Below are 13,227 nucleotides of genomic sequence, written 5' to 3'. Positions count from 1 at the left end.
AAGGAATGGGTGACGTTTCGGGTCGAACCCCTTCTTCAGACTGATGTCAGGGGGGGCGGGACAAAGGAAGGATATAGGTGGAGACAGGAAGATAGAGGGAAATCTGGGAAGGTGGAGGGGAAGAGAGGGACAGAGGGACAGCACCTAATATTTCGCCTGAGCAGCTTGCAGCCCAGCGGTATGAACATCGACTTCTCCAACTTTAGGTAGTCCCTCTGTCCCTCTCTTCCCCTCCTCCTTCCCAGATCTCCCTCCCTCTTCCTGTCTCCACCTATATCCTTCGTTTGTCCCGGTGGAGTCAATCTCAGTCTACCCCACGACAGAAGGGGGAGGAGTTGTACAGTTCAGGAGTCATGATAGATCCCTTACCAATATCTATCGACTTATCGAGGCAGATGAGTCTGAAGAAGTGTCCTGACCCGAAACGTCACCTTTTATTTTTCTCCACAGATGCTGCCTGACCCGCTGAGTTACTCCAGCACTCTGTGTTTTAAACAACTTAATTCAGGGGCCTGAAACAGCATCCTGCGTGCAGTTGCACATCCTTCCATCAGAGGGAGCCCTGACTTCAGCTCGTAGGGTCGTAGAGTCATACAGTGTGGAAACAGGCCCTTCGGCCCAACTCATCCATGCCGGCCAACATGTCCCAGCTACACTAGTCCCGTTTGCCTGCGTTTGGCCCTTATCCCTCTAAACCTGTCCTATCCATGTCCCTGTCTAACCGTTTCTTAAACTTTGCTGTAATCCCAGCCTCAACTACCTCAACAGCAGCTTGTTCCATGCAGAGGGTGGTCCCTCTGTGTGAAAAAGTCACCCCTCAGGTTCCTATTCAAACTTTTTTCCGCTTCCCCTCTCAGCTCCTGGGTGCAGCAGTAGAGTCGCTGCCTTACAGCGTTTGCAGCGCTAGAGATCCGGGTTCCATCCTGACTACGGGCGCCGTCTGTACAGAGTTTGTACGTTCTCCCCGTGACCTGCGTGGGTTTTCTCCGAGATCTTCGGTTTCCTCCCACACTCCAAAGACGTGCAGGTTTGTAGGTTAACTGACTTGAGTTTGTATACTTGGTATAAGTATAATTTGTCCCCAGTGTGTGTTAGTGTGCGGGGATCGCTGGTCGGTGCAGACTCAGTGGGCCGAAGGGCCTGTTTCCGCGCTGTATCTCTAAAGAAAAGAGGTGGACTATTAAGGAATAAGAGCAGAAATTGCAGTGTTGAACAGAGAGAAAAAGGGATAATTCTACAAAATAGGGTTTGTTGCACTTTTTCTTTTCCTGCGGTTAAAGGCTTTTGCATGTTATTCAGAATTTTTTCCTGTAACTTCCAATTTGGGGCAATTACTTGGAATCTGCCCTTGTGGAGTGGTGCAGCGGGTAGAGCTGCTGCCTCACAGCGCCAGAGACCCAGGTTTGATCCTGACCTCGGGTGCTGTCTGTGTGGAGTTTGCACGTTCTCCCCCTGACCGCGTGGGTTTCCTCCGGTTTCCTCCCACATCCCAAAGACGTGCGGGTTTGCAGGTTGATCGGCCCCTCTGTAAATTGCCCCCTAGTGTGCAGGGAGTGGATGAGAAAGTGGGACAACGTAGAACTAGTGTGAACGGGTGATCGCTGGTCGGCGTGGACTCGATAGAGCGTTGCCAACTGTCCCGTGTTAGCCGAGACATACCGTATTTTGAGCTAAATTAGTTTGTCCCGTACGGGACTGCTCTTGTCCCGTATTAGTAGGGGTTGCCAACTTCCTCACTCTCAAATAAGGGACAAACAGGTGACGTAATTGCCCCACGCGGCCGCCATTGGTGGAGCGGGAGCACGTGGCCGCTGGCTAGATGAGGTCACGTGGGGCGCGGGGCGGTGACGTCACCTTGTCTCTTATTTGGGAGTGAGGAAGTTGGCAACCCTAACTAGAGTGGGCCGAAGGACTTGTTTCCACGCAGTTTTCACTAAACAAAGAATGGGTTTTCCTAGAATAATCAATTAGAGCACAGCACAGAAAAGCAAGTCCGCACACTGTGGGTAGCTGGCACTATCGATGAGTCACTTCTGGATTTTAAATCAAGAGTCAAGAGTGCTTTATTCTCATTAGCTCCGAAACGGAGCAATGAAATTCTTTCTTGCAGCAGCACAACAGATATGTAAACACAGCAGCTTGTAAAACCCAAGATTAACAACAACAAAAGTTCAGTATAAATATATATTTTTAAAGCAGACAAACAAATAGATATTAGTAGTGCGCAGTCGAAAATATTGCCCCCATATCAATATAGACAACAGCCTGCTTGGAGATTGTGGTGTTTAATAGGCTGGTGGTCGTAGGGAAGAATCTGGAGGTCACGGTTTTCAGGCTCCTGTACCTTCTCCCCCATGGTAGCAGCAAGCTGAGAGTGTGGCCAGGGTGGTGTGGGTCAGTGAGAGTGTGGCCAGGGTGGTGTGGGTCAGTGAGAGTGTGGCCAGGGTGGTGTGGGTCAGTGAGAGTGTGGCCAGGGTGGTATGGGTCAGTGAGAGTGTGGCCAGGGTGGTGTGGGTCAGTGAGAGTGTGGTCAGGGTGGTGTGGGTCAGTGAGAGTGTGGCCAGGGTGGTGTGGGTCAGTGAGAGTGTGGCCAGGGTGGTGTGGGTCAGTGAGAGTGTGGCCAGGGTGGTGTGGGTCAGTGAGAGTGTGGTCAGGGTGGTGTGGGTCAGTGAGAGTGTGGCCAGGGTGGTGTGGGTCAGTGAGAGTGTGGCCAGGGTGGTGTGGGTCAGTGAGAGTGTGGCCAGGGTGGTGTGGGTCAGTGAGAGTGTGGCCAGGGTGGTGTGGGTCAGTGAGAGTGTGGCCAGGGTGGTGTGGGTCAGTGAGAGTGTGGCCAGGGTGGTGTGGGTCAGTGAGAGTGTGGCCAGGGTGGTGTGGGTCAGTGAGAGTGTGGCCAGGGTGGTGTGGGTCAGTGAGAGTGTGGCCAGGGTGGTGTGGGTCAGTGAGAGTGTGGCCAGGGTGGTGTGGGTCAGTGAGAGTGTGGCCAGGGTGGTGTGGGTTAGTGAGAGTGTGGCCAGGGTGGTGTGGGTCAGTGAGAGTGTGGCCAGGGTGGTGTGGGTCAGTGAGAGTGTGGCCAGGGTGGTGTGGGTCAGTGAGAGTGTGGCCAGGGTGGTGTGGGTCAGTGAGAGTGTGGCCAGGGTGGTGTGGGTCAGTGAGAGTGTGGCCAGGGTGGTGTGGGTCAGTGAGTGTGTGGCCAGGGTGGTGTGGGTCAGTGAGAGTGTGGCCAGGGTGGTGTGGGTCAGTGAGAGTGTGGCCAGGGTGGTGTGGGTCAGTGAGAGTGTGGCCAGGGTGGTGTGGGTCAGTGAGTGTGTGGCCAGGGTGGTGTGGGTCAGTGAGAGTGTGGCCAGGGTGGTGTGGGTCAGTGAGTGTGTGGCCAGGGTGGTGTGGGTCAGTGATGATGCAGGCTGCCTTTTTGAGGCAGCGTCTCCTGTAGGTCCCTTCGATGGTGGGGGGGGTCAGTACCCGTGATGGACCGGGCAGTGCCCACCACTCTCTATAACCTCCTTCATTCCTGGGCCTTGGAGTCGCTGAATTGGCACATTGATGCATCATTTATTGACAAGTCTAAACTTCAACTCATAAATCATTAGTGCAAACATTTTGTTTAAAAAAATGTTAAAAGAGCCATTAAGCTACAAACTTGGATGATTTATTTTGGGTTGATGAAAAAATAATTAACAGAACAATGCATTGTGCCACAGCAGATTATCTGTGGAGACTGATGGAACTTGGCGATGGAAGACTATCAGGTGACCGTCTGGAGACACAGGGAACATAGATGGCCATGGCTGCCGAGGTTAGCGTTGTGTAGTGTTCACAGAACTGCAGATGCTGGAATCCTGAGCAAAACACAGAGTACTGGAGGGCCAGGCAGCATCTATGGTGGGAATAAACAGGGGACTCTTCATCAGACTGGTTGGAGTTGGGAGGGAGAAAGCTGGAAAAGAGAGATGGGGGGAGGGGGGTGGACAAAGCCTGGCCAGTGATAGATGTCTACAACTCAGCCTGAGGTAGGGTCCCGACCCACACTGACATCTGGCCATTCCCTCCACAGATGCTGCCTGACCCGCTGAGTTACTCCAGCACTCTGTGAAACGTCACCTATCCATGTTCTCCACAGATGCTGCCTGACCCGCTGAGTTACTCCAGCATCAGATTTTCTTTCTCTGGCCTGATTTACACTTTGCACAGTTTAGTTTACTTTAGTTTAGGAAGGAACAGCAGATGCTGGTTTACACCAAAGATAGGAGTCTTGACCTGAAACATCACCCATTCCATCTCTCCACAGATGCTGCCTGCCCCACTGTTTGTGTCTACCTTTAGTTTAGTTTAATTTGGTTTGCCTGAGAGATACAGCGCAGAAACAGGCCCTTCGGCCCACCGAGCCCGTGCCGACCAGCGATCCCCGCACACTAACACTATCCTACGCACACTAGGGACAATTTACAATTTTACCAAAGCCAATTAACCTACAAACCTGTACGTCTTTGGAGTGTGGGAGGAAACCGGAGCACCCGGAGAAAACCCACGCAGGTCACGGGGAGAACGTACAAACTCCGTACAGACAGCACCCGTAGTCAGGATGGAACCCGGGTCTCTGGCGCCGTGAGGCAGCAACTCTACCGCTGCGCCACCGTGCCAATCATGCACTAGTGTGGGCTGGATGGAACAAATATTCGAGTCTTGTGTTTGGTGTTTGAAGTAATAATAAGCAGGGGTTGTTGGGGGTACTTTGCGTTTAGCTGAGCTGAATTGTTATGTGTTTCATTGACAGCTGTAAATAAAACTAGGGAATGGGATTAGCTGTGACTGTGTTATCACAGAGCCAAAAATTCCATATCTGAATGTATGAAGACCACTGCAGGCAATTTGCAGGCACAGAATAACATTCTGTTACCAGGCAACTGAACCATCCTACCACAACCAGAGAGCGGTGCTGAACTACTATCTACTTCTTTGGAGACCCTCGGACTATCCTTGATCGGACGTTACCTTGCATTAAACGTTATAGACAATAGGTGCAGGAGTAGGCCATTCGGCCCTTCCAGCCAGCACCGTGAGTCAAGCAGCATCTCTGGTGAGAAGGAATGGGTGATGGTTCGGTTTAAGACCCTTCTTCAGACTGGAGAAACTATCCCTGAATCTGGAGGTGTGCGTTTTCTGGAATAATCCCCCAGAGGAAATCAAGAGTCAAGAGAATTTTACAATAGACAATAGACAATAGGTGCAGGAGGAGGCCATTCGGCCCTTCGAGCCAGCACCGCCATTCAATGTGATCATGGCTGATCATTCTCAATCAGTACCCCGTTCCTGCCTTCTCCCCATACCCCCTGACTCCGCTATCCTTAAGAGCTCTATCTAGCTCTCTCTTGAATGCATTCAGAGAATTGGCCTCCACTGCCTTCTGAGGCAGAGAATTCCACGTATCATGTATCTGAACGCTGTAAATAGATCGATTGTAATCATGTATTGTCTTTCCACTGACTGGTTAGCACGCAACAAAAGCTTTTCACTGTACCTTGGTACACGTGACAATAAACTAAACTGAAAAGGAAACTGATTTCATTCTTGTGTCCCGCCTCCAAAATAAGATGTTGAAGATTTGCAAAACGATAATCACGTTAAGAGTGAAGAGTCTAATTTACTGTAACGTTACAGGCCTGTTAATGCATAATGCACAGATAATGTATAATAATGAAAAATACAAGATATTAACGACCAAGGCGGTCACGGTGGCGCAGCGATAGAGTTGCTGCCTTACAGCGTTTGCAGCGCCGGAGACCCGGGTTCGATCCCGACTACGGGCACCGTCTGTACGGAGTTTGTGCGTTCTCCGAGTCCAAGATTCAACAGTCCAAGATTCTCCGAGATCTTCGGTTTCCTCCCACACTCCAAAGACGTGCAGGTTTGTAGGTTAATTGACTTGGTGCCTGTGTAAATTGTCCCTAGTGTGTGTAGCATAGTATTAATGCGTGGGGATCGCTGGTTGGTACGGGCTCGGCTGGGCCGAAGGGCCTGTTTCCGCACTGTATCTCTAAAAATAAACAGATGGAAAGACTGAAATCAGTAGTGCAACCAAAGACACAGTCTAAAGGAGATCATAGTTTCCAAGGTTAGTGTTAGGTACTGTTCGAGAGCTTGATGGTTGATGGTTGCTAGAATCTCCTGGCCTCTGTAAATGGCCCCTGGTGTGTGTGGAGTGGATGAGGAAACATGGAACTAGTGTGAACGGGTGATTGCATGGACTTGGTGGGTCGAAGGGCCTGTTTCCACAGTGTATGTCTAAACTAAACTAAATAGAAGGTTGATCATTTTCCTTCTCATTCTTTATCCTCCACCTTTTCTCTATGCAGCGGTAGAGTTGCTGCCTTCCAGTGCCAGAGACCCGGGTTCGATCCTGACCACGGGTGCTGCCGGTATGAAGTTCGTACGTTCTCCCCGTGACCCGCGTGGGTTTTCTCCGGGTGCTCCGGTTTCCTCCCACACTCCAACGACGTGCAGGTTTACAGGTTAATTGGCCCTCTGTAAATTGTCTTTGCAAGGGTGAAGGACAGAACTAATGTGTGGTGATCGCTGGTCGATGCGGACTTGCTGGGCTGAAGGGCCTGCTTCCGAAAACGCTGTAAAAACTAAACGAGCGAGAAAATCTAAACTAAAGTCTTCTTCCACATCTGAACAAAGCCATCCTCACCAAAGAGCAAGGAATAAATGAGCAGAATCTCAATGGAATAGGGGAAAGAGAAACTGGTATGTGGGCCTGAATTTCAAGATGATTGCAAAAGGCATTTGGAACTAATAGACATTTTCCTAATGACCTCGGTGGCTCTCTGAACCAGAGGAGAATTCTCCCCCGACTTCCATCGCATACAAATTAGGCCCGAGCTTTGCGTGGAATAGAGATTTGATCTCCTGCACAGCAAGTCAGATTTATGCAAACTCTAACGATATACGGTGCACGAAGTCAGGCTCGATTGCTGCTTTACAGTGGCGCAGCGGTAGAGTTGCTGCCTTACTGCGAATGCAGCGCCGGAGACCCGGGTTCCATCTGTACGGAGTTCTCTCCGTGACCCGCGTGGGTTTTCTCCGAGATCTTCAGTTTCCTCCCACACTCCAAAGGCGTGCAGGTTTGTAGGTTAATTGGCTTGGTAAATGTGGGTGTGGGATAGTGTTAGTGTGCGGGGATTGCTGGTCGGCGCGGACCCGGTGGGCCTGGACGCTGTAGGCCCGGACGCTGTAGGCCCGGACGCTGTAGGCCCGGACACTGAAGTCCCAGACACCGTAAGCCCGGACATTGTAGGTCTGGACACTGTAGGCCCGGACACTGTAGGCCCGGACACTGTAGGCCCGGACACTGAAGGCCCAGACACTGTAGGCCCGGACATTGTAGGTCTGGACACTGTAGGCCCGGACACTGTAGGCCCGGACACTGAAGGCCCAGACACTGTAGGCCCGGACATTGTAGGCCCGGACACTGTAGGCCCGGACACTGAAGGCCCAGACACTCTAGGCCCAGACACTGTAGGTCCGGACACTGTAGGCCCTGACACTGTAGGCCCGGACACTGTAGGCCCGGACACTGAAGGCCCAGACACTGTAGGCCCGGACACTGTAGGTCTGGACACTGTAGGCCCGGACACTGTAGGCCCGGACACTGTAGGTCCAGAGGCCCGGGCGCTGTCTAACGGAGATTGTGTAACCTACAAACTAGAGGTGCCAACTAGATGCTGCCTGACCTATATATATACATATATATACATATACTCACACACATACGCACACACACACGCGCACACACACGCACACACATTCATGCTCACGCTCACACACACACACACACACACACACACACACCTATATATAATATACACACTCGCACACACATATACTTAAAATCAAAAACAACCCGAAACGTCATCTGTTCATTCCCTCGCCTGCACTTTGTGTTTTGCTCCAGATTCCAGCACCTTCAGTTCCCGATGTCTCTCTAGATGCAACACCTTAAGGGCTGGGTAGGAAACAAACTGCAGATGCTGAGTAGTAGGGTCAGGCAGGCTCTCGGGAGAGAAGGAATGCGTGACGTTTCGGGTCGAGACCGAGGTGCTGCCTGACCCGCTGAGTTGCTCCAGCATTTTGTGTTTACCTTTGATATAAGGGCTGGGTGTGGAGAGTGCCCCCTGTTGGTCACCACCACCTCGATACGACTGTAACAGTGAGGCCTGGTCACTGGAGATGGATCACCCTGCCACTCCTCATGAAGTTATACTCAATGAAAACTCACACCTTCAAATTCCACCTCCTGCGCACAATGGAATGGATTCAACGACGACTTGAAAGATAAATTATAAACGACCTGATAAATCCCCAAAAATGGCAGTGAGTCTCGACCCGTAACGGCACCCATTCCTTCTGTCCTGAGATGCTGCCTGACCCGCTGAGTTACTCCAGCATGAATAAATACCTGTGAATACCAGGATATTTGTGAATAAATGCCTTCGATTTGAACCAGCATCTGCAGTTATTTTCTTATAGTTGATAAGTCGTAGTAATAACACGGTGGTGCAGCGGTAGAGTTGCGGCCTCACAGCGCCAGAGACCCGGGTTCAATCCCGGCTACGGGTGCTGTCTGTACGGAGTTTGCACGTTCTCCCTGTGACCTGTGTGGGTTTTCTCCGGGCGCTCCTGTTTCCTCGTGCAGGTTTGTAGGTTAATTGGCTTTGGTAAAATTGTAAATTGTAAATTGTCCCTAGTGTGTGTAGGATAGTGTTAGTGTGTGGGGATCGCTGGTCAGCACGGACTAAGTGGGCCTGTTTCCGTGCTGTATCTCTAAACTAATATAAGCAAAATTGGGCCATTCGGCCCATCGAGTCACTTCCGCCATTCAATGATGACTGATCTATCTTTCCCTTTTAACCCCAGTGTCCCCTCCTAATGTCATTTAACCTTAGCATTATAGAGGAAGATTTTTAGTTTAGTTTAGTTTTGAGATACAGCGTGGAAACAGGCCCTTCGGCCCACCGAGACTACGCTAGGGTTGCCAACTATCTCGCTCCCAAATAAGGGACAAAGGGTGATGTCACCGCCCTGCGCCCCATGTGACCTTATTCAGCCAGCGGCCACGTGCTCCCGCTCCACCAATGGTGGCCGCCCGGGACGGGAGGTGGGTTGCTACGCAACCTCCGTTAGGCAGCGCCAGGCCTCCGGGCCTGCACTGTCTGGGCCTACAGTGTCCGGGCCTACAGTGTCCGGGCCTATAGTGTCCGGGCCTACAGAGGCCCCCGGGCCTAATACGGGACAAGGGCGGTCCCGTACGGGACAAACCAATTTAGCCCAATATTCGGGATGTCCTGGCTAATACGGGACAGTTGGCAACCCTAGACTACGCTGACCAACAATCACCCATCACCAGTTCTCTGTTATCCGTGTTTCACATCTTGCATGAGAGGTGCAATTTACAGAAGCCAATTAACCTACAAACCCGCACGTCTTTGGAGTGTGGGAGGAAACCGGAGATCCCGGAGAAAACCCACGCGGTCACGGGGAGAACGTACAAACTCCGCACAGACAGCACCCGCAGTCGGGATGGAACCCAGGTCTCTGGCGCCGTGAGGCAGCAACTCTACCGCCGCGCCACCGTGACGTCCTGAAGAAGCTGAAATTAGAATGAATGACCAACAGATTGAGAGTGGGGCTTTTAAAAGGGGGGAAAAAGAGGAAGCCCTATTTATTTCACCGCATGGTAAGAAACTTAGGCTCAGGGAAAGAAGCCAAGGGAGAGAGAGATCGATAGGCTGGTTATTCCTGTATCAGTCAAAATGGCTTTCTCTCTGCCGTCTGTTCAAAGAGTTTAGCTAATGATTACCAAATCCCTTTCTCTGCCAGCAGGTCTTTCATGAGGAGGTGGAATTAATTATTTATGGTCAGCTATGCGTTCCCTTTTGGTGATTTGCATTTTCCATCTGTGCAGATGGACGTCAAACTGCACCAGGAAAATAAGCTGACCGGATTGCCAGGAAAAGCAAAGCAAAGCAAAAAGAGATGTGACTACACTGTCTGGGCCTACAGTGTCCGGGCCTACAGTGTCCGGGCCTACAGTGTCCGGGCCTACAGGGGCCCCCGGGCCTAGAGTGTCCGGGCCTACAGTGTCCGGGCCTACAGTGTCCAGACCTACAGTGTCCGGGCCTACAGTTTCCGGGCCTACAGTGTCCGGGCCTACAGTGTCCGGGCCTACAGTGTCCAGACCTACAGTGTCCGGGCCAACAGTGTCCGGGCCTACAGGGGCCCCCGGGCCTACAGTGTCCGGGCCTACAGTGTCCGGGCCTACAGTGTCCGGGCCTACAGAGGCCCCCGGGCCTAATATGGGACAAGGGCGGTCCCGTACGGGACAAACCAATGTACGGGACAAACCATTCTGGCCTTCCATCACAGTGAGGAGGTGACTGGAGGAGACTCACTGTGATGGATGTTTCTTTTTTTTTTTTTGTGTGTGTGTTTTGTGCTGGTTGTGGTTGTGTAATTTGCTTATAAAGATATAAAGATAACAAATAAAGATATCCTGAATCCTGAATCCAGGATTTCTCTCTGTCTGCCAGTACACCTTTCTGACTTGTGGCAGCCTGGCTGAGCAATGGTGCGTGGTTTCATTACAACCTGTCCTGCCCAGGCTTCGAGAATCAAAAACAATGACCTCATTCCTTCATCCCACCCCTCGCGTTTTCCCGGGAGCCCTCCCAGTCAGATCCTTCCTGCACCGCAGGAACCTCACTACCGGCGCACGCTGCCCTCGGGACGGCTGCTGTGGAGAGGAGACGATGGCCCACCTCTTCACAGAGTGTGGATTTGCCAACAGAGTCTGGAGAGGTTTGCAGGGGTCCCTGTCACGATTCATTCCGAGCAGCTCCGTCACAGAGGACTCTGTGATCTACGGACTGTTCCCAGGGACAGTAGCATTCAGAGACTGACATCGAGTGCTGCTGGAAGGTCATCAACTCGGTGAAAGACGCTCTTTGGTCTGCCCGAGCTTTGTTGACCTCCCAGCGGAGCGAGCAGTCCCTCGGGGGATGTTGCTGACTGGGCCCGCTGCAGACTGCAGGAGTATGTGCTGAGGGACGCACTGAAGCTTGGTGCAGCCAACGCCAAGGCCCTGTGGGGGAGGACCACAGTCTATGGTCCTTCCGCTGCTGGACATGGGGGGCAGGGTTTGGTGGAGACGCCCCTCCATATAAGGGATACTGTGTAAATGTCTGTATTGAATGTTTAACCTCCGGGAATGTCGGATGGGCTTGTTAAAAAAGATGTTTTGTAAATATTTATTACTTGAATAAAGTATTTTTTGATATATATATTTTTTAAAGTTTGCCCGCGCCCGGGACTTGAAGCCAGGAGCGGACGATCACACCAATGCTCAAGCAGCAATTGTGGGAAACATTAACAGGGGATGAAACCAAGGGCAGCAAGATCTCTCCCGTGAAAAGCATTTAAACAGAGGGGAGGTGATGGGAGAAGTGAACGCCAGGCAAAAGTAGCAAATAGGCTGCCCTTTAATTGACATCAGAGAGCAACAAGGAGGTGGTTAAACTGCCAGTCTCAGAGGTTCATAAGTGATAGGAGCAGAATTAGGCCATTCGACCCATCAAGTCCACTCCGGCATTCAATCATGGCTGGTCTATCTCCCCCTCCTAACCCCATTCTCCTGCCTTTTCCCCGTAACCCCTGGTACCCGTACTAATCAAGAATTTGTCTATCTGTATCCCGCTGAGTTACTCTAGCATTTTGTGTCTACATTAGGAATAACGATTGTAAAAGCACCGGAAAATAAATAATTGATAGTGCAGGTAGACACAAAATGCTGGAGTAACTCAGCGGGCCAGGCAGCATCTCGGGAGAGAAGGAATGGGTGACGTTTCTTCAGTCTGAGGGCGGTCACGGTGGCGCAGCGGTAGAGTTGCAGCCTTACAGCGAATGCAGCGCCGGAGACTCAGGTTCGATCCTGACTATGGGCGCCGTCTGTACGGAGTTTGTATGTTCTCCCCGTGACCTGCGTGGGTTTTTTTCCGAGATCTTCGGTTTCCTCCCACACTCCAAAGACGTGCAAGTATGTAAGTTAATTGGCTGGGCAAATGTAAAAATTGTCCCCAGATAGAGTTAGTGTGCGGGGATCGCTGGGTGGCGCGGACCCGGTGGGCCGAAGGGCCTGTTTCTGCTCCATATCCCTAAATCTAAGAAGAGTCTCGACCCGAAACGTCACCCATTTTCCTTCTCTCCTGAGATGCTGCCTGACCCGCTGAGTTACTCCAGCATTTTGTGTCTGCCTCCGATTTAAACCAGCATCTGCAGCTTTTTTTCCTTGCACATTTGACAGTGCAGTGCATAGGTGCAGAGATTGGCCAGTTGCTACTCCACTGTTGCCTGGCCTGTTCTGTCTCCTCGTTGGGGAGGGGCTGGGGCAAGGGGAATAGGAATGAACCATTTCCTTTTCTTTCTAAAAACCTTGAATCCTCAAGCTCTGATTTTAATTGAAGACGTACATTTAGTTGGTACGAGGGAGATTGGTAAATGGGATTTGGATTGTGGACCGTTTCAAACTGAGAAGTGAATGGATTTTCCCGTGGTGAACTAATACCTTGATCCACATGACTAGGTTTGAAGGCACAAGTCATTTTCAAACGGTGAGCAGGAGGGGAACATGTTGTAAACCTCCTCGGGGAACGATTAACTCCGCAGTAAATGAGGACCGTGCAATTAACTGGACTTGAGGCTTTCAAACACATTGGGCTCGATATGTTGAAAAGGCCGCAGTAATTATATCTTCCATAGTTTGCACCTTCTGTCCCAGTGATGTTGATGCACGCAAGACTTTCATTGTACCTGCACCTTGCCTTTGTGGTGCCGACCACAATCAACTCAACTCAACTTATGGTACAACGATCTGCCCTTACGTGTTGACCATGTCATCCGGTGAGTTAGCTCAATGTAAACACAAGCAAACTGTAGATGCTGGTTTACAAAATAAAATATACAAAGTGCAGGAGTAACTCAGCGGGTCAGGCAGCATCTGTGGATAACATGGATAGGTGACGTTTCACAGAGTGCTGGAGTAACTCAGCGGGTCAGGCAGCATCTGTGGAGAACATGGATAGGTGACGTTCCACAGAGTGCTGGAGTAACTCAGCGGGTCAGGCAGCACCTGTGGAGAACATGGATAGGTGATGTTTCACAGAGTGCTGGAGTAAC

The sequence above is a fragment of the Rhinoraja longicauda genome, chromosome 13 (assembly GCF_053455715.1).
Source record: "Rhinoraja longicauda isolate Sanriku21f chromosome 13, sRhiLon1.1, whole genome shotgun sequence".
NCBI classification, from domain to species: Eukaryota; Metazoa; Chordata; class Chondrichthyes; order Rajiformes; family Arhynchobatidae; genus Rhinoraja; species Rhinoraja longicauda.
Note: the sequence above shows the minus strand (reverse complement) of the source record.